Source organism: Zootoca vivipara, chromosome 5, assembly GCF_963506605.1.
Source record: "Zootoca vivipara chromosome 5, rZooViv1.1, whole genome shotgun sequence".
Taxonomy (NCBI): domain Eukaryota; kingdom Metazoa; phylum Chordata; class Lepidosauria; order Squamata; family Lacertidae; genus Zootoca; species Zootoca vivipara.
In genome coordinates this window covers 23,387,385-23,408,033 of record NC_083280.1, presented here as the reverse complement: position 1 = coordinate 23,408,033, position 20,649 = coordinate 23,387,385, and the positions used below count along the sequence as shown (strand labels likewise).

General features: G+C 42.1%; 1 protein-coding gene across 15 annotated transcripts in view; it reads left to right on the top strand.

The window, feature by feature from the left end:
• Nucleotides 1-20,649, top strand: part of MBNL1 (muscleblind like splicing regulator 1) — a 179,416-nt gene that overhangs the window by 91,333 nt on the left and 67,434 nt on the right. The window lies entirely within an intron of this gene.

Here is a 20,649-nt window from a genome sequence, read left to right as displayed (position 1 = left end):
TTGCAGCCTTAATAGCTTTTGAAACTTTCAGTTTCTGAAATTTTCTATTAAAATTCCAGGGTGCTGTCCAGCCAAACCAATTCTTAAGTCTCTTTGATTTCAGTAGCGGAGATGAAAACACGGGCTCTGCTTTCCTGTTGAAATCACTGGCAATTTAAAAGGGCCCAACACCCCTATGTTTCCATGGGGGAAAATAGGATCCAAAATGCTCATTTATTTTGTTCTTTTCCGCGTGAGATAGAACAATCGAGACAATGTGCATAATAACAATTTTGCACAAATTATTTCCTACAGAAATAACAATGGGCTAAAAGGAGAGAGTTGAGGTTTGTAGCCCACTGTTGACTTGTACCAGCAGTACATTTGCTCCTCCAAATGTTTCATGGACCTTAAGGGCTTTATACATGTGGCTGCGTAATGTGAATTATAAATCTTGTGTCATTTTTACTGGGTGAACGGAAATGGCTATAATGAACTAAGTAAGCTACCATAAAAGTTAGCTTTTTTGGGGGAGGGGCAGGGTGTTGTATTACTGAAAAATACAGGGTACAAATATGCTTTATAGCATGTTCAGTGTAAGAATATATATTTCCATGGCTCTACATCTATGAATGTTATTTACTTGGCTTTTCCTGCAGACACAGAAGCAGAGATTTTCTTCCACACCATGCCTGAGATAGCGCCTGTTGGTCCCCTGATGTTCTGTTTCCTACATAGCTGCTGCTTTCAATTTACTTTGGCAATATACTGTGTGTGACTTATAGTTAGGTAGCAACCTTTGGTTGTTATTGAAGCAATATGTTTTCGGTTCAGAAAGTTGGCTTTATTGCACAATTCCTAACAGATGTGCATTTCCAGACATCTGGTCGGAGTTTGGTTTACAACCCAGTCATAACCCCCCCCCCAAAAAAAAACCCAAAACAAAAACCAGGACCATAATCCAACAAAGGGTTAAGCAGCTTCAAGCACACTTATAACTCTGTGTTGTCTTGGGGCCAGTTGGTTACATTCTGGTGATACTGAAGTATACAATGTTCTCATTACCTCCATGCCATCCAAAGCAGATTATACATTAAATAAAAAATAGCCTGTTTAAAGAGCTGCTTTTGGCAAATCCACTGGGTCCAGTGGGATTTTTATTTTTGAATAGCAGACCTCCAAAAAGAGATCAGAAAAGAGTATTGGTAACTGCTTGTAGAGAAACATGAGCCAAAAGCCTTTTTGGGTGTGTACAATTAGTTGTACAATTCTTTGGATTCTGGCTGAAATAAATCTGTATACTCCTACAACATTGCAAAGTTATACAGAATTGCGTGTTTTTTATTATTAAAACTTTTCTTCTCTTTTGTCAAAATCCCATTTAAAAAACACTTTAATTTCCAAGACTTTAGGAAGGGTTGTTGTTGTTGTTGTTGTTAAATATTTAATACTAGCACCATTTCTGCAAGTTCAGAAATTACCAGGATGTAGTGCTGATTGAAAGGCAGGAGAAGCCCAGTTCAAATTTACTTCAGCAATGCAGTGTCCTCAAGGAAACTGCTGTTTTCTCAGCCTTGAATTTGTTTTAAGACAGGGATGGGGAGTCTGTGGCCCCCAGATATTGCTGGTGGACTACAGCCCCCATCATCCTTGACCATTGATTGGGGCTGATGGGAGTTGGAGTCCAACAACATTTAGAGGGCCTCTTGTTTTCCTATCCTTGCCTTACAAGGATAAGAATACAAGACTGCCTTATAAAAGATTGCTGAGATTATGATTATTCGCGTGAAGGCATACTTCGAATGCTTAAGTGTACTATGCAAATACTAAATGGTATTATTTTCCCATTTCTTCTCTGTAGTTCCAGTGCTCACTCAGGTATCCAATATCTCCTTTCTTGAAGGAGTGCCAATTGTTCCCTGGTTATTGGGAAATCGGAAGAATGACAGCTTTTTGAATTACCTGTAATAGGAACAATAGCACATGCATTCTTTCTAAGTTTTGCTGCGGGCTTTTTTGAATAATTCTCGCAGCTGTTGTTATTAAGAGGAGGCACTATGAATTTCCGGGCATGTTTTTTGCTTCCAACGCTAGGTTTTCGGTTTTACTGTTGTCGCTGAGACAAAATATATGTGAATGAGGCTAATTGTCTGATAGCCCTTGGTGTTGGAGGTAAAAATGGAAAATGCCGTCAGAATTTAAATCTCCCAAGACATTAAAGTTTGCAAATGACCTGAGTTGTCTATTACATGGATCATGGCGATGGACTATTCCCAGCACATTAGTTACCAGATATTAGCTATATCCCAGCACATAAGTGCATCTAAAAGAAGAGTGTGTGTAGGAGAGACACACACTCTTTATGAAAATGAAACAGGTTGGGCAGGGGGCAAGTGGTCAGTGTGGGGTTCTGTGGGGACAAGCAATTGACATACGCTTGCAATGATGGCAATGACAGAAACCTGTTTCAGGCATTGAAACTCCAATGCAGAACACCACCTGAGCAGAAAGCAGAGTTGGACCTCGTAGTGGACCTCCACCATCTGCACAAACAACCAAACTGTCTACAGGGAAGGGGCCTTCACGTGCAGGGATATTTTCAGGCAGAATTGCAAGTTGTGCAGAAGTCTTTGCCATTATAGCTGTGCGTCCGCAGCAATGCTATGGATGTCTGGCCAGTGATGGCGCTGTGTTCCTTGGTATAGCCAATTGCTCTTCCTGTGTTGCTGCATGTGGGGGCTCTGATGCATGGAGGCAATGAAAAACTAGGATCAACTCAAGCTGGAGAAGAAAAGTGGCCTATAAAATTTATAATAAATAGAACTAAATACCAGGTTGGAACTATTAGTTCATCTGGAGACCAGTGTTGACTGGTAATGGTTCTGTAAGGTCTCGGGCAGAGGAGGACCTTGCATGTCACCTCAAACAGATCCTTTTGGCTGAAGATGTCAGGGACTGAATTCTGGACCTGGCGAGTATTCAAAGCATGTTGAGTTAAGGCCATTCCTCAGTGTAGATTAGCTGTATGTACCCACTCAACTCTTTCTCTCTCTCGTTGTCTCTCTTTCTTTCTCCGAGAGTAATGTAGATTGTGTCCCTCACATTTTTGTCTCCTTTCAGCTCTTTTCCATTGAAAATGCTTATAATAGGGTTTTGTTCTCCTGCAAGATGGTAGTTTGACATGGTTGCAGGTCCAAAAGTCAGCAGTAGGGGCAGGAGGTTCAGAGAGCCTTGGCTTTACTGCATCATACTTTGAGCAGATGAGAACAAGAACGATGCACATATGTGGAGCAATTTCAGACCACCCTATAGTGTGAAGCCACGCCAGATCAAATCCCTAGCATTAGACTCTGTAAGCCTAGGGCTGCCACTGCAGTTACGTAGCTGCTAAAAGTGATTATTTTAGCCTTCTCCTGTTGACGCATGCTAAATTGTATACTTTCACCTCTCAGCAAGACCCTGCCTTTACAGAAGGGAACAGTTGATCCTTCTAGCTGAGAACTACCATCTGCATCGAGCAGTGTTGTGGCGCAACTGTTTGGATGAGAAGGATTTTTGTGTGCACGTGAATTCTAAAGGAGAATGCAATGTACAGTCATACCTCGGTTTAAGTACGCTTCGGTTTGAGTACTTTCAGTTTAAGTACTCTGCGGACCCGTTTGGAACGGATTAACCCACTTTCCATTACTTTCAATGGGAAAGTTCACTTCAGGTTAAGTACGCTTCAGGTTAGGTACAGACTTCCGGAACCAATTGTGTACTTAAACCGAGGTACCACTGTATTCTTCTGCATAGTGTTCAAGAAATTCATACAGTGCTTTGGGATCTGAACCTGGCAATATAGTCTTGAGCTTAATTAAGTTTGTTCAATCAATTCCTTTAAAAAATAAAAAAATAAAAATGTGTGGTTTGTGCATGGCCTCGCCGTAACCACGAAAAGTAGTAATAATGGTTATTCTTCCTTTATTCATTACTTTTACTGAGAACAGTTTCATGGCAACTTACAGCAAAACTATAGTACAAACACAACATACAGGTTTAAAATACAGTAAGCAAAACTAAAAGTGATCCCACACTAGGTCTCTCCCCGCTCCATTGTTCTAAAATCTCCCAAGAAATCATGACCTGTCTTCTGATTCATATATAGCAAAACCTTGTGTGCATTAGTCCTTAGTTATATTTTAAAAGGCATAAATAAACAACGACGAATAATTCTAGGACATTTAGTTCGTAGTATCTTTTTTTTGTCCGTGTGAAAAGATAAAACTGTCTTGTCACTCCTTCTGCCATTGCTCTCCCCTTCCTCTGTGTATATTTTTAGATCGGAAGCCTCTTGGGGCAGGGACCTGTCAAACCTGCTCTCTCTAAAGCACCATGTATATTAATAGCACTGTAGAAATCATAATAATCTCCTGTGCATGCCCACTCCCAAAGCTAAACTGGACCCTAACAAAATTTGCACGGTGAGCTCAGAACTGTAGGCCTGTTCATTCAGTGGAAAAACTAGGTTGATGACATCCTTTCCGTTGTGATACTGCGTTCTGGTCTGGAATGTATCCCAGGAGAGTTGCTTGGAGATGGATGAACAAACTCTCAGGATAGCTCAGTTGGTTAGAGCGTGGTGCTGATAATGCCAAGGATGCAAGTATGGGACAGCTGCATATTCCTGGGTTGCAGGGGGTTGGACTAGATGATCCTCAGGGTCCCTTCCAACTCTACAATTCTATGAGTCCAGAGCTGAATTTTGAGGGATTGTAGAAAAGATAGCTTTATTCTCTCTTTCCCCCAACAGGGACTCGTTGCCGTAACTCAGTGGTAGAATACATGCTTTGCAAGTGAAAAGTTCAGTCCCTGGCATCTTCAGGCAGGACTGGGAAAGACTCTCATCTAAAACTGTGAAGGGCAATTGCCAGTCGGTGTAGAGAACACTGAGCTACTCAAAACAAGGCAGCTTCCTTATAAGGAGCCTTCTACTCATTACTGGGTTGGAAAGACTCTTCAAGAAACACCACCTCCTTTCTCTGAGAATGGAGACCTGAAGATTGGTGAAGCTTTAGGACATGCAGTTGTTGATGTGTCGTACATAAATGCATTAAATGTTGGTCGGTTGGAAGCTTTCGGAGAAAAGAGGCCAGAATTCATATAGCCTATGGGTAGGCAAACTAAAGCCCGGGGGCCTGATCCGGCCCAATCGTCTTCTAAATCTGGTCTGCGGACGGTCGAGGAATCAGCGTGTTTTTACATGTCCTTTTATTTAAAATGCATCTCTGGGTTATTTGTGGGGCATAGGAATTCGTTCACACACCCCCCCCCAAATATAGTCCGGCCTTCCACAAGGTCTGGGGACAGTGGACCAGCCCCCTGCTGAATATATAGCCCACCCAGGGACAAAGTATCTCTAGGGTAAGGGCTAGGCAAAGTGATATTGTTGGACTCTCGGCTCCAGCCAATGCAGCCTGGTGGTCAAGGATGATGGGAGTTGCAGTCCATCAACATAAGGAAGGCACTGTGTTGGCTGCCTCTGCTTTAGGGCATGTGCTTTTTGTACGTATAGTGTGGTAGAACAGGCGTTCATCACATTCATGGGTGATCCCAAAAATAAACGAAGGCTAGAATTACAGCTTAGGCTATGTGGAACTCCATGAACTTCACAAAGAGCCCCTAATTGGGTTGGAGCTTTTTGTTAGGACCATGTTCCAGAACAAACACTTTTGGACGGCTTTGGAATATGTCAGCTAAAAATTTACTACGTGAGTAACATAAAGGCAAGCATATAAAGTGCCAGGACAGTATTTAATGTTCCATTAAAAAAAAACAAAAAACTAGTGTGAGAGAGCTTTTGAATCATCTGATGATATACCTGAGTTACTGCACTGCTGAGTACAATGAATTGATGCTATCAAATGCTGAGCAAGTTTTACAAACTCTAGCTGCAAAGCATTAATAAGAGAACTTTGCATTGCTTCCTTGGCTTGATATCTCGGTGGCGATCCCTGTCTTGGCATTTTGAAGTCCCTCTGTAATCAGTATTTTTCTGTGGTCGCTGCGTCGAAAGGCATCGTGTGGGCCAATGAATTTGGCCATTCTCATAAATAAGGATAACCACACATCTTACTAAGCTATCTAGAGGCAACACAACCGAACGCCTCAACAGCACTAGCACCTTATCTGGGACCAGGGATTTTGAACATGAACAGAGAATGAGCATGCACGGACTGCAGTGTTGCATGTTAATCAAACCCAACAAAGAAAGACCCTGAGTTGGAAAATAAGTGCTTTCGATGTGTAGATCATACACTTATGAGTCTGCAGCCAACTGCAGTTCATCATTGCTTTTAATTTACTGCCCATACATGTAGAGATTCATTTATCTATGTAGATATAGATATGCAATTTTGTTGTTGATGATGATTAGGCTTTGCAAATTTAATTCACTTATTGTGAACACGCATTTCTTTTACTAGTCCTTCTCTACTAGCGACATCCTTTGTGCTTCATTAGAAGAGTTTCAGGCCCATAAATGTGTTACGGCAAGAACAATTGAAAAATGAGGATCTGCTTACATCGTCTTTTGTTCAGCTCTTTTGGAGCTTTGGGATACAAAATACAGATGATTACAGAGTATTATCCAAAAAAACTGATTTCAAGTCACTCTTTTTTTACACACAAAAAGCATTTCACAGACCTACTAGAAAGATAGCCAAACACAGCTGTGAGGTTGGTTACAACACAGACATCTGTTGAAACAACAAAGTTAATAAGATGCAAACTTTAAAGAAGGAAATTAATTTTGTATAGTTTAAAAAAAGACAGTTTATGCTAAAAAGTTTATTTGGCTTATTAAATTATTACAATATATTTATTTGCCCTTTTTGTCATTAACATATTCCAGGACTAAATTAATCAAATCATTCCAAGCTACAGGGAGCAGCACATTTTGCTACTGTAATGACCTTACAATGTATTCGTATTTTGTTGGCACTGTTTCACAGAGCTGAATTTTTGAGTTTAAAGTGTTCCATTTTAGCAAGGAATGCCTAAAAGGACAGCGAATGTTCTGTTTTGTTTGGGGGCTTGTGAATGTTGGTATTGCAGTATCTCATATTAGAGACAGCCATTTTTAAATTCAGCCATAATCCATACATATGTGGCTATGATTTGATTTGGCTGCTTGATAGGTTAAACCCCACAACCCCAGTCTAGCAGCTCTGATGCTGAATGCTAAGTTGCTCAAATGCCTTGTACAGATATTTTTCTGGATTTCATACGTTTATAATATCAGCCACGGATCACGAGTCACATTCCCATTGCCATCTATGGAACGGCTTGCATTTTGGATTTTTTTTTTTACAGTAGGACCCAGCCCCAATTTTACTGGCAGTTTTCTGGATTTCAGATCATATCTGGCAGCTGTGTGATGAGAAGACCCCTGTGCAACATTGCAGTGCTCAATATGCACATGCAATAGATCTTGTGACACAAATATAGAAGGGTTGTTAGATACTAATCTGCAGTATGACTAGCACATCTGAAGTTTTGCCAGGGAATCGAATCAGTGCTCACAGGGATGCCAATAAAAGCCTGCTAGTTATTTTGTAACCTGTTCCTGCTTTTTTCTTCCCAGTTTTCTTGCCCCTTTAGGGCAGTAATATCTGAGAACTGAAAGTCTTAACAATGCCACACATCAAGCCCACCATAGTAGAATGCTAGAAAATCCGTAAGACAATGTCTATGTACTGTACAGTCGTACCTTGGTTTTTGAACAGCTTAGTTCTCGAATGTTTTGGCTCCTGAACGCCGCAAACCCGGAAGTTCGGTTTGCGAACTTTTTTTTGGAAGCCTAACATTCAACGGGGCTTCCGTGGCTTCCGTTTGGCTGCAGGAGCTTTCTGCAGCCAATCAGAAGCCGCACTTTGGTTTCCGAACGTTTTGGAAGTCGAACAGACTTCCGGAACGGATTCTGTTCCACTTCCAAGGTACAACTGTATTGCTGCTGTTTGACACATCATAAAATAATGGCCCTGTTGGGAGGAATAATAAAATGTATGCATCACATGACATGACCAGTCACGAGGAATCAAAATCCAACTTGGCAAAATTTGCAGTTAAAAAAGGCTTCCAAGATTCAAGTGGAATAAGGACGGAGAGCAAATGAAGATGTGGATCTGCCAAAATGACACGAAAAAGCCCAGCACGCCAGTTCTTGCAACGAATGCCGTTATATAACTTGTATCTTCCTTTATCCAATCTCCCACCTGTAGCTTCTGTCTCCCTTTACTGATGTTCTGAAAAGAGCAAGTAGCAAAACTGCTTCAGAAGCAGAAATAATGGCTGTCAGTTTTTACTGCGATCCTCCTTGCACTGGTAAAAGGATTCTTTTAAAAACGGGTGAATTAAAAGATTTGTGAAATAAAGGCATGTTGTAACAGCCCACGGCTAAATTCAATAAATGTGACTTGACTTATAAATTGAAAGCAACAACAGCAGCAGCAGCAACAACCTAAATAGAAACAGCTGGCTGTTGGACCATTAAATGAGTGAAGTAATTTACAGCTAAACTGTAGACAGTGGGTAGAATTGTTGATAAAAGAGGGCTGATCACTACCTGCAGCTGGCTGGGCCTTTAACAGTATTTCTTTGTTCACTGCTTCTCGCTGGCCTGACCCGTACGAAGCTTTAATGATAAATGAATCAAATTTGCCATGTCCTTTTGCTTGATCTGGAAGCCGAGTGACTGTTTTTACTATTAAACTGTTAGTTCTTACATGCTCCGGGTAAGGTTCATATAGATTAACGCAGGTCGTTAGCCATTGAACTTCATGGTTCTAGATTTTCTTTTTTTGGGTTGCCGAGTGCAGAGCTCTGCATAATCCCCCAATGGGTTTTTTTTTTGGTTGGTTTTTAAATCAATGCTCAAAGAGGGAGCTGTTTTTTATCAAAACGTTAGCAGTCTGTAGGATGTTTGGAAAATAGCCAAACAGTAAATCTCATAAAATCAGGGGAGGAAAGTGATGGTGATGACAAAATAGTGTTGGTGCTGAACTTTAAAGCCCGAAATGGCTTTGGCCCATTATACCTGAAGGAGCGTCTCCACCATAGCTGTCAAATTCTCCCTTTTTAAAAGGGAAATTCCCTTATGCTGAATAGGCTTCCTCGCGAGAAAAGGGAAAACTTGACAGCTATGGTCTCCACCACCATCATTCAGCCCGGACACTGAGGTCCAGCTTCAATGGTCTTCTGGTGGTTTCCTCACTCCAAGATGTGAGGTTATAGGGAACCAGGCAGAAGGCCTTCTCAGTAGTGGCGCCCACCGTGTGGAACACCCTCCCGTCAAATGTCAAGGAAATAAACAAATACAGTGGTACCTCTACTTACAAATAACTCTACTTACAATTTTTTCTACTTACGAATGGAGCTCCGTCCGCCATCTTGGATGCGGTTTAGATAGGATTTTTTCTACTTACGAATTTTTGGATAGGGTTGCTTCGACTTACGAATTTTTTCTCCCAATGCATTCCTATGGGATTCGACTTACAATTTTTTTCGACTTACAAATGTGTGTTCAGAACGCATTAAATTCGTAAGTAGATGTACCACTGTATCTGACTTTTAGAAGACATCTGAAGGCAGACCTTTTTAGGGAAGTTTTTAATGTTTGACCTTTTATTGTGTTTTAATATCCTGTTGGGAGCCGCCCAGACTGGCTGGGGAAACCCAGCCAGATGGCCAGGGTATAAATAATTAAATTATTATTATTACTTTAAATACTTGTAGGGCAGTCACCTAGAAGACTTGTTCTCTGCTGCCCCAGATGGCAGGATTTTATATATAATGTGCTTAAGTTACAGCAGATTCCAGCTGAGCATTTAGCAGAAACTTCTTGGAACCAAGGGTCTAAGGCAGGCATAGGCAACCTTGGCTCTCCAGATGTTTTGGAACTACAACTCCCATGATCCCTAGCTAACAGGGCCAGTGGTCTGGGATCATGGGAGTTGTAGTTCCAAAACATCTGGAGAGCCAAGGTTGCCTATGCCTGGTCTAAGGGGTGGTGGGTGCTGACCTGGAAAGTCAGGTTGAAGATGCTGTAAGTTCTTAGCCTCCAGCATCAAACGAAGAGTTGGATTAGACCATAAGCTACCCTCCGATCCTATATTCTGTGGCCACACTTGCACCATACATTTAAAGCACAATTATATCACTGTCACAATCATGGATTTGCCCCAAAGGATCCTGGGAACTGTAGTTTGTTAAGGGTGTTGGGAGTTGCTAGGAGGCCCCTATTCCCTTCCCAGAACAACAGTTCGCAGAGTTTGGTTGGGTTTGATTTCTTTTAATATTTGTTTTCCACTTTTTCCAACAACAAAGTTGAGCTCAAAATGTCTCAAAATGATAATAGCATTAAAATTGCAACCATTGTCATCATTATAACCATACCAAAAGCACAATAGTGTATAAATAAGGCAAAAAAACCTAACAAATCTTTCAAACAATAACATTCAGTACATGATTCAAAATATCAGAAATGACTGCTGAGCACCAGCCTTACCCCAAGTGCAAGAATGGTTGACAGTTAAACCACCCTGGGAATTGTAGCTCTGGGACAGGAATGGGGGTCTCTTAACTACTCTCAGCACCCCTAACAAACTACGCTTCCCAAGGCGGTTGTATGGTTTGGATTTAATAAAATAATATACTTGTATTAAATGAAATCAGAGCTTGGAAAGTTCATTTTAAAAGGAACTAGTTCTAGCTCAACTTGAGCCTACAGTCGAGAAAACTTTGCCCTGATCCAAACACACACAGATTGGATTTGGATAGGGACTGACCATTCACTTGCATGTGCAAAAAACTTTCTGATACGGAAGTGGAAAATAAAATTCCTCCTTGTGAAGAACGTTGTGTTTTCTTCAAGTAACTCTTTAAAGGGTTCACTGGAGCAGCTGTGTTTTATTTTTGAAACACTGAGCCTACTTCCTAGGAGTAAGACCCATTGAATTTACTGGGGATTACTTTTGAGTGATGTGGTAAGATTGTACTAGTAATGTCTCAGAACGGCAGAACTGTATTTCTGCTGTTCAGAAATTATCATAGAACACTCTGCAAACAGTAAATAACTGGAATACTTCTAAATGAGGGAGATACTACAAGAACTCAAAGATGTCATTAGGCGGTCAGTTTAGTGTATTTTATGATTATATTGGATCTGAACGAATGCAACAAAATGATTAGAAAACATAAACCTCATAGCTAAATCAGCGTAATAATTACTGCAGTGAAAACAGTGTGCCAGAAAGGAGACTCTGATAGATCGGTTTGGCTAATTTGCAATTTAAAAGAAAACCTTACTAGTACAAATAGTGAGTTCATGATATACTGAAGGCTTTGATGCGCTGAAATACTTATGTGTTTTCAAAATGAAATATAATGTAGCCTTGCTACCCGTAGGAAGCCCACACGTCCTGCTGTTATATCTAATTTTTTATTTTCTTTTTTTGGCATGGTTGCAATGGGCAATGTTCAATTATTCATGCTTTAGAAAATACAGCTGTAACCCTGCCAATACTCACACCAAATGAGGGCATAAATCAAGAAGTGAGAAAAATATCACTGAGGTTGCAGTCCTAGTAAGTAAGTAAGTAAGTAAGGCTGTGTACATACGGCATTTTATTAACTAGGGTCTCCAGCTGTTGTTGGACTACAACTCCCATCATCCCTAGCTTAGAAGGACCAGTGGTCAGGGTTGATGGGAGTTGTAGTCCAACAACAGCTGGAGACCACGTTTGGGAAAGCCTGGTCTAGAATGTTGTTGTTATTTAGTCGTGTCTGACTCTTTGTGACCCCATGGACCAGAGCACGCCAGGCACTCCTGTCTTCCACTGCCTCCCGCAGTTTGGTCAGACTCATGTTGGTGGCTTCGTGAACACTGTCCAACCATCTTGTCCTCTGTCGCCCGCTTCTCCTTGTGTCCTCCATCTTTCCCAACATCAGGGTCTTTTCCAGGGAGTCTTCTCTTCTCATGAGGTGGCCGAAGTATTGGAGCCTCAGCTTGTACTTTTTGAGAAATTGGTTTCATTCCAAAAATAAGAAGCTCAGTGTAAATTCCACATTATCCCACAGTGTGCCCATTTTGACAGACCTGGAAACAGAGAAGATGTAACCGCACCTGCCCAGTGAAGTTGTGGGTGGGTGTATACCAAGATCGCCATCACCATTTCCTTCTTCCTTTACCTAGGGCGCATGTGCAGGGAATAAAAGGCTTGAATAATCAAAGGGAGAGTTTTCAAGCACATCACAAGCAACTACACCCACCCTTGTGGGTGTCAGGATCTAGAACCAACCTAGATTTTAAGTAGCATGTTGAGGACAAGCACGAACAATTCAAAACTGATAAGAGCTATGGTACTTATATATATTTTTTGCTACAAATGGGTTAATATATATGTAGCCTGAGTCCTCTTAAACTCAGTTGGACTTCTGTGTAAAAGTTCGCAGGACTCGGGCGCAAAATAAGAATTTATACAAGTACTTTTGGGGGGGTCAGGAAAAGTTTCTAGAAGAAACAGCCCTCCTGTCAAAGGCAGCAATATATTCTATAATATATTATTATAGAATATATTCTGTGTATGCCTTAGTATCTGACATTCTAGAGAGAATAAAGGACTTGGGATTCTTGGCAATGAATTCTGAGGCTATATTGACTCAAAGCTGTGCTTTTAAGTTTGCTGACCCTTTGCAAATGGGTTCTGCAGCATGTCCTGTCAGCCTTCTGAAAGGTGCCAGAGTAATGGGAAGAGCAAAATGAAACCACAATGTAGCTCTCCATTTATCAGTATTTTCTCCATTATGTACATGATCAGTGAAGAAGTGGTTCAGTTGCCAGGGAATAGTAACCACTGTTACACAGAGATCTTTGGAATGATATGGCTGACTGGAACCTTCATAAAACGGTATAATCTGAGGACTTAAGGGAACTTAAATGCCTTCTGGGCCCGCTGGGTATCTGCAGAGAAGCAGAGACCTAGGAACAGCATAGATGCTACACCAGAACTCAAGCAATCTGCAAGTCAATCTGACTTAAATTGATTTTTATAAATGAGAAACATTACATCAATCGGGAAATCTCAACCATTACTGTCATGTTTCCACTGATTAGATCCTTCTAATTTCACTGGTAGAACATGACTTTGCTGAGTAGGAACACCTTTTACATACCGATCGCTGGTTGGGAGAGATGTATTTCTAATTATAGTGCCTGGGCTTCTTTTAATCTAATAAACCCACTTTCTCTTAACAGCAGCGTGGAACTAGCTTGTCTCTTTGTAGTTGTTGCTATATCTGTTAGGAAAATAAATTAAGTAAGGGTTATCAGTTTCTTTCCTTTTCTGAATCCACGCCTCTGTTTTGCTAGGGACCCAATAGCAGCAGAGCACTTCCATGGACTTCAGTGAGGTGCCCCAAAATTAAGCAAGTGTTAGGCAGTTAATTGAATAACTAAGTCCAACACTAGGCAGGAACATCTAGTCCAGGGTTTGATCCCCATATGGGACAGCTGCATATCCCTGCATTGCAGGACGTTGGACTAGATCAGGCTTTCCCAAACTTGGCTCTCCAGCTGTTTTTGGACTACAACTCCCATCATCCATAGTCAAACTCACCCAGGCTGTTTAACTGATTTTAATACTGTATTTTAAATTGTTGTAACCCACTCTGGGACCTCATGGTGTGAAGGGCAAGTAAGGAATACAATAAATAGTAAATGATGATGATGATGATATGGGCAGAGCAAATGCATTTCTGTACCGCTTGCCCCCAATACACCTCTTCATTCTTCATCTAGGCATGCAAAAGATGTTAGCCAGTTCAATGACATCTTTCAGCCAGGCAAAAGCCCTTCAGAAGTGTAGAGATCATGGTCCAGGAAAAAGACATGGTTTGGGGGAAAGGCAAGATGGCTGAATAGAGTGGGTTGAAGTACTACATTTGCCCTGCAGGACTGATGTTCCTCAACCGGCCTCTAAGCTGTCTTTCTGAATCTGGAAACTCCTGGCACAATAACTGGGTTAGCTTTCGATTTCTCACATGCAGATCTTTTAAAATTGTCCTTCTCTCTGGGTGTTGCACCTTGCGAATGCAGCCGCGTGCCTCCATTTTCATTCATTGCCTTGTTAAGAGAGCGCACGTCTTTCCTTTCGACAACATGCCTATGGCTTTTTAGATAGGGAATCTGGTATCCATAGCTGGCCCGGGTAACTAAATAGTTCCCACCGTACAGGCTGCCAAAGAGCAGCTCCAATCGATGGCAATTGTGACGTTCGTTTTCTTTTCCGAGGGACACCTGTCCAACTCATTTCACGCTAGTCATCCAACAGCTATTAGGAGCAAATGACTGTTAGTGCAAAGAAGTGGTTGATCGTGGGCGGCTTCCAAACCCAAGCCAAGCATTCGGTGAGCAGAGCTGCTTAAAGCGCTCTGCTCCTGATTCCATTCATGTTCCATACAGTCAGAGGAAAAGTCTCTTTCTTAGTGATTTTGATACCATCATGACTTATTTTTGAACTGCACGGTGTTTGGTTGTGCCGCTCGTACTTCCTTGTTCACATGGATGATGTGCATGATTTGGAATGATTATTTCTAAGGCTTCTTGCAAATGAAAGCATAACCTGGGAGCTGCCTTGCTTGACGTGGTTACCTGAAGTTTAGCTTTCTGACACATGGTTTCTGCATTGTCTCAGCAGACCTGGGTTCTCAAACCTGTGTTGGCTGAGCTAGCCTGAACAGAGGATAGGCTACACTAGCAAGGGAGGACCCATGGGAGAAATGCTTATCCCCTTTCATGCTCAACAGTTGTCTCCTGTAAAAGGCCTCGCTGAAATTAGCCCCTTCCCCAGGTGGGTTGGCATTCAGCTAGGGAGGGGATTTAAAAAGCAGCTTGAGAGGAGACAGGTGGAATCTAGACACATACAAAAAACCATTGTGAAAATGCTTTTTAAAAAAGTTCCAAAAAAATATATTGAATGTGCCATACCTCACCATTGCCATCTAGTGTCGCATTTGTATAATGCACTTTGCAACACACTTTAAAAGTTTTGCAGCTGTATAGCTGAGTCCATGCATTTAGCAGGTGGGGTTAAATCAGGGTTAGACATTCCCCTTCTTCCTGCCCATTCTTCCCCTTAATTGCCCCCGTAACAGTCTTTGCACTTGCCAGGAAAACATGAGGTCAGCAACCCTTTATTCCTTTTATAATGTGTAGATTCACCCCTCAGATTAAATTTAAAACATCCATGTTGGGAATCAGGGGTTTTGTTACGTTCCAGACGTTACTTAAAATCCTCCGTATCATAGCTAATGCATTAACCCAGGCATAGGCAAACTCTGGCCCTCCAGATGTTTGGGACTACAATTTCCATCATCCCTGACCACTGGTCCTGTTAGCTAGGGATGATGGGAGTTGTAGTCCCAAATCATCTGGAGGGCTGGAGTTTGCCTATGCCTGGCCTATGCCTGCAGTAACCATAAATAACTTATTTAGGTTCTGATCCTGCACAAACCTACCCTTGGGAGTTTTGTGTGGTCCCAACACTAACATCTTTTTGGCTCCAGGCAATGGCATCCCTTTTCTCCCAAGAATTCAATTGTTAATCTCCATGCTGCATGGTATTGATTTTGAAACATTTACCAGTATTGCATTTTATTTCGTAAGCTGCTATGTGACTTCCGCGTAAAGCAACTAATAAGGACTAGTGAGTCAAATCATAATCATTGAACTGTACTATTTTTGTTGAGCAGTCTGGGCTGCACTCAGTGAGACTTGCATCTGAATAAGCATGCAAAACCTAAAGGCTTTTTTTTGTAGGAAAGTGGCTTTTCAATATTTGAAATATATATGTGTACAGCTTGAGCAGCAATCAATCAAGAGACATTTATATTTGCCTTTTGTCTCAGTTCCCAAGTATTATATACCTATATTTGTGGGGGGGCTGGGATACGTGTTCTCTCCTTCTGTACATGTCTTTGTATTTCTCTTTTGTGACGTGGATGACGAATATTTATCTTGCAATTTAGGCACAGGACTGGGAATCGGGAGACCAAAGTCTTGTTTATCTTTTGACGGCATGCAAATAGCTCACTCAGGCATTCTGTTCTCCCATTACTTTGTGTGTTTAAAATGGAAAGAGATATGTTCCAGGGCATTTTGGGACTTATTCAAAGCTTACTGAAGTTTACTTATCCGTTTGAGAGTATATATTCACCTTGTCTTCAGCATATGATAGACAGATACGTGGCAAGTCTCAGATCTGTCCTGAGGTGTCTGTGGTAAGAATTCTCCATACCCTTCAGAATTACCAATGGAAATGTACAGGTTAAATTATAGGATAACACTTTATAGGGATGTAGGACAGGCGCAGAGCTGCTTCCATGGAGTCTAGCTGCTGAAATGCCCCACTACACATTTTAAAATAACTTATAAGGTTCGGTGCCTGAAAAAGCTGGTGATAGAAAGCAGAAAGCATCTATTTTCCTTGTGCTATCCTCGACCCTTTCCTTTTCTTTAGGTAGAACATTCTCAAAGTCTGATTTCTCACAACTCTTTGGTTGTTGTGGTCAAAATGCAACTACCTAAAAGAGATGTTTGTTGACAACTTGTGTGTTGCCAGGCTATAATGTCGTCAGTGTTTCGTGCAAAGCCCCGAATAAAAACCTTTCTGCAAAACTTAATATTTCAATATACCGTATATTCCAGCGTATAAGGCGACTGGGCGTATAAGACGACCCCCCAACTTTTCCAGTTAAAATATAGAGTTTGGGATACACTCGCCGTAAAACACGACCCGGCGTATAAGATGACCCCCGACTTTTGAGAAGATTTTCCTGGGTTAAAAAGTAGTCTTATACGCAGGAAGATACAGTATTCATTAAAAACTACTAATGGGCGAGCAAACAAAGCTTCTCTCCCAAATTCTAGTATTCACTCAGTACAGCAAAATGGCACCATAGTATAACATATCTTTTATTTAATGGGGCTATGCATCACAGTTTAGGGCAGGAGTTACTTTTTGCAGCCTGCAAAAATTTATCACTGATAAATGTCAAGAGTTGATGTAATTGCAGATTACACTGAAGATGTGAAGTAAAATGAAACTTGTGAACAACAACAACAACAGTACAAAATATTGTAATCCGTGGGGAAAGTTTGTACGTACTGTAATTGCTTTAATGACTTCTACTGGTGATTGGTAGCTTTCCTGCCTCTTACTTAAAGAAACAATATCCATTATTTTTGGATATCAGTTATCTTCTATGTGAGTTTTAATGCAAAACAATCGTCAGGCAGAGAGGGTCCTATTTCTGCCCTTAATTAACAGAAACACTGCGATGCTTCCTATTTTTAGAGACGGCAGCTGTGTCCGAGGCAGCCATTTTAGGTGTACTGGACATTGTGAAAGGTAATCATGGCTGCCATCCTATACACATTTGCCTGGGAGCAGGCCCCATTGAAGTGAATGGTACTTCAGGGTGAGCATGCATAGGATTGCACCGTTCAGTTCAATCCTCCCTACATGTTGGCATGGTTTACTTTGCATTCCCACCCCCCTCCCCCCAAGTTGCATTTTAGATTTGGAGTAGACTAGGAAGGAGGTGAGAAGTCACAGACAGGTCCCCCTTAAAGCCTGCGAATAAAATCTTAAAAGCTATTAGCAGCTCCATTCGCTGAATCCGATTAAAGGAGGAGGATGCGGAAAGGTGCTTGGTTCTGTCCTGGGGCTGTTGTTGTTTTTGGCGAGATGCTGGATTCGGGTAATATATGTCACTGTGCTTCATAGAATTCAAATCCGACCCAATTACACACAGGAAACTGGTCTCAGCGCGGTTGCTAACAGTAAACGCTACTGCCTAGAATGTCATGTTCTTTCCCTATTCCCGCTCGGCTACTGGACAGACATGATCTGCACGTATGCTCTCTTGCACTTAGACTGGTAGAAAACAAAGATGCTTGGGGGCATTTTTTTTAAATCTGCAAAACATCTGTGCAGCTTTCTGCAAGCTGTGTCAGACATGGATATCTGAAGCGCTTGTCTGCAGCATCACACACAGTGTTGTTGTGTGTCCCCCCCTTTCTTTCTTCTACCCCTTCTCAAGCTGTATTACACGTTATTAGACAGCAGCCGCTGCAGTCTGTCTGAACCGCCCGGCTGACATACGGGATGCTGGCAAGCTCCCTTATTTGCCGGGGCCAAGCTCTGGTGTCAGCTCGTGGTCAGAGGAAATAGGCTGAAAATGTGCAGGATGCGATTGTCAGGGACGTGAAATTGATCTGTCAGTTACTGGGTAATTTAGATACAATGCACCAAACAAGAGGGAGGGGTGTGTGTGTGTGTGTGTGTGTGTGTGTGTGTGTGTGTGTGTGGTATGGCAATAATGAGTAGGCGGGAGAGGGCGGAACAGCAGGTTGTCTAGAAGGGCAGCTTCAATTGCTTACAAGACAACCAGGACATGAATTGCCACACGTATCTTCATTCACTTCCCACCGCTTTCCTGCGTCTAAGCTGTTCCTTCCCACCCCACAGCCCGGAACGGTTGAAAACAGGATTGCCTTCGGCTAGAAAACAAGGGGGGTTTCATTGAGGACTCCAATTTTGCATTTGGAGATTATTATTATTATTGCCAAGGGGGAACCCTATCTGCAATTGCAAACTGGAGACAGGCCTCCTGGATCCTAATCAGACCACACCAATTATCTCTGCGCTTGCTTAATTGGTGTAAATAATGCTGATTTGCATTAAATAAGCAGGAGCTGGCTCCAGCCGACTCAGGTATTTCTGCATGCTCTGCCTTTGTAAATAATCTTCTTCAGCAAAGCACTTGTCGGTTGCAAAACTGTTGCTGGCGTAGGCTTTGGAGTCCCATCTCCACGGTCTGGGTATGCTGTGGTCTTATTTGCCCTACAGTGCAAGTGAAGGACTAGTCCCAGCCAAACGCAAAGTGTGGTATGGCAAGGTGTTCTGTGAGCTCAAGGTGCTCAGCGGAAATCCAGTTGTGTTCCTGCAGGCATGCAAGGCACCTACAGAACCTTGGCAAGAACCCTGCGTTTAGCTTCACGAGCTGTTGTCCTTTCAAGCGCTTAGCGCCCATCAAAGCCTTCTATGCTTTGGCAGGACCATGTTGCAGTCAGCCCTCCTTCCTGGAGGAACCAACATAAGCCTGTAAAGGGTTGACTTCTTGTTCCACTGGCTTTGGGTTTGTGAAGACGTAAGGGTACTGTGGGAAACCTTCTCTGAATCAGACGAGCTGTGAGGGCCCTGAAGATAGTTCTGGCAGCTCTCCCAAACAGAGCTGAAGCCTTATCGCCCTATGAATACATTGCACAGATCATGGGCCTCTGCGTCATAGGTCAGGTGGGACCCCCGCTGCATTTGAAGCCCCTGTGCTCCTATTCGGGGTGGAAAGGGGGCATCTGGGGCTCTTGTGGGGTTGGGCTGCACCAGCTCCAGGCTGAGCTCAGATTGGACCCTTCACCTGGCAAGGGGCTCCTTGGCTTGCCCAGTTTTGCCCCTGCCCCCACAGTGCCCTGTTTCAATGCATTCTGGACCTAACATGAGCACCTATCTGTGGTGTTCCTCTGTGGAGGGCAGTGACTAAAGGCCTGCACTTCATCCTACTGCCACCCCTGCCATCATCACCAGGGGCTTAGAAGTGCTTCCAAAGTTAGTTGAACTAAGGCCCCATTGAAATCAATGGGATATTAGTCATTATTTATTTTGAAGAGATGTCAACTACCTTAGGTTGAGTCCAAACCATTGCATGCATGTATGTATGTATGCAAGAATGTATCTAGCTTTCTAGCTCTCTATCTATCGATCCAGCCAGCCATTTTATACACACTATTACAGTATTTATACACAAAGTTATGAGAAGGTTTATACTGGGGGGGGGAGTATTTTCTGAAGTTTTGAATGACAGATCTGCAAGGACTACTAGATGCCGGTTGGCTTCTGCTTGTGGATCTCTTTAAAAATCACATTGAGGAAAATGTAATATTGGCAAAAAGAAAAAAGGAGTTTTCAACATCATTTTTCAAAATGCAATAAACATAGGGCCTCATAATTCTAAAGTTTGCTGTTCTTGGAATGTACTTCGGCTTGATAATATCTTTGTCTAAACATTTTTCAGTCTCTTTCAGAAGACCAGGTGAAGGAGATTGGTCTTTAGGGAGTATGGTTGTCTTGTTTTGACAGTCAAAGCACAAAGACTCCACAATAAGAGAACATAAGCGTTTTATTTTTCTCCACAAGCAGTGACATTTTCCAGACTCACCATTATCGCCTTGATCAATGCCCTGGAAGTAAATACAAAATATATTAAGTGCACAGTTTAAAAAATCCATTTGTTTTCTCTAGTAGGAAACCTTAAAGTATATTTTCTGTTCGATGATATAATTTGGCCTTTTCACATTTCTCCCACATGCGTTCCACCTCAAGGGAGAATTAGAAGGTGTTCTTTTTAACCATCCCATTCCCCCACCCCACCCCACTGACTTTTCTTCATGCCTGCTGCCGTCCTCACCTAGAATCTCTGCTTCCTTTACCTCATCCCTGGTTACCAGAGCAACCACACTGCAACTTTGGTGCCAAGATGCCAAGATGTAATCTCACAAAAGCTACCTTAGCA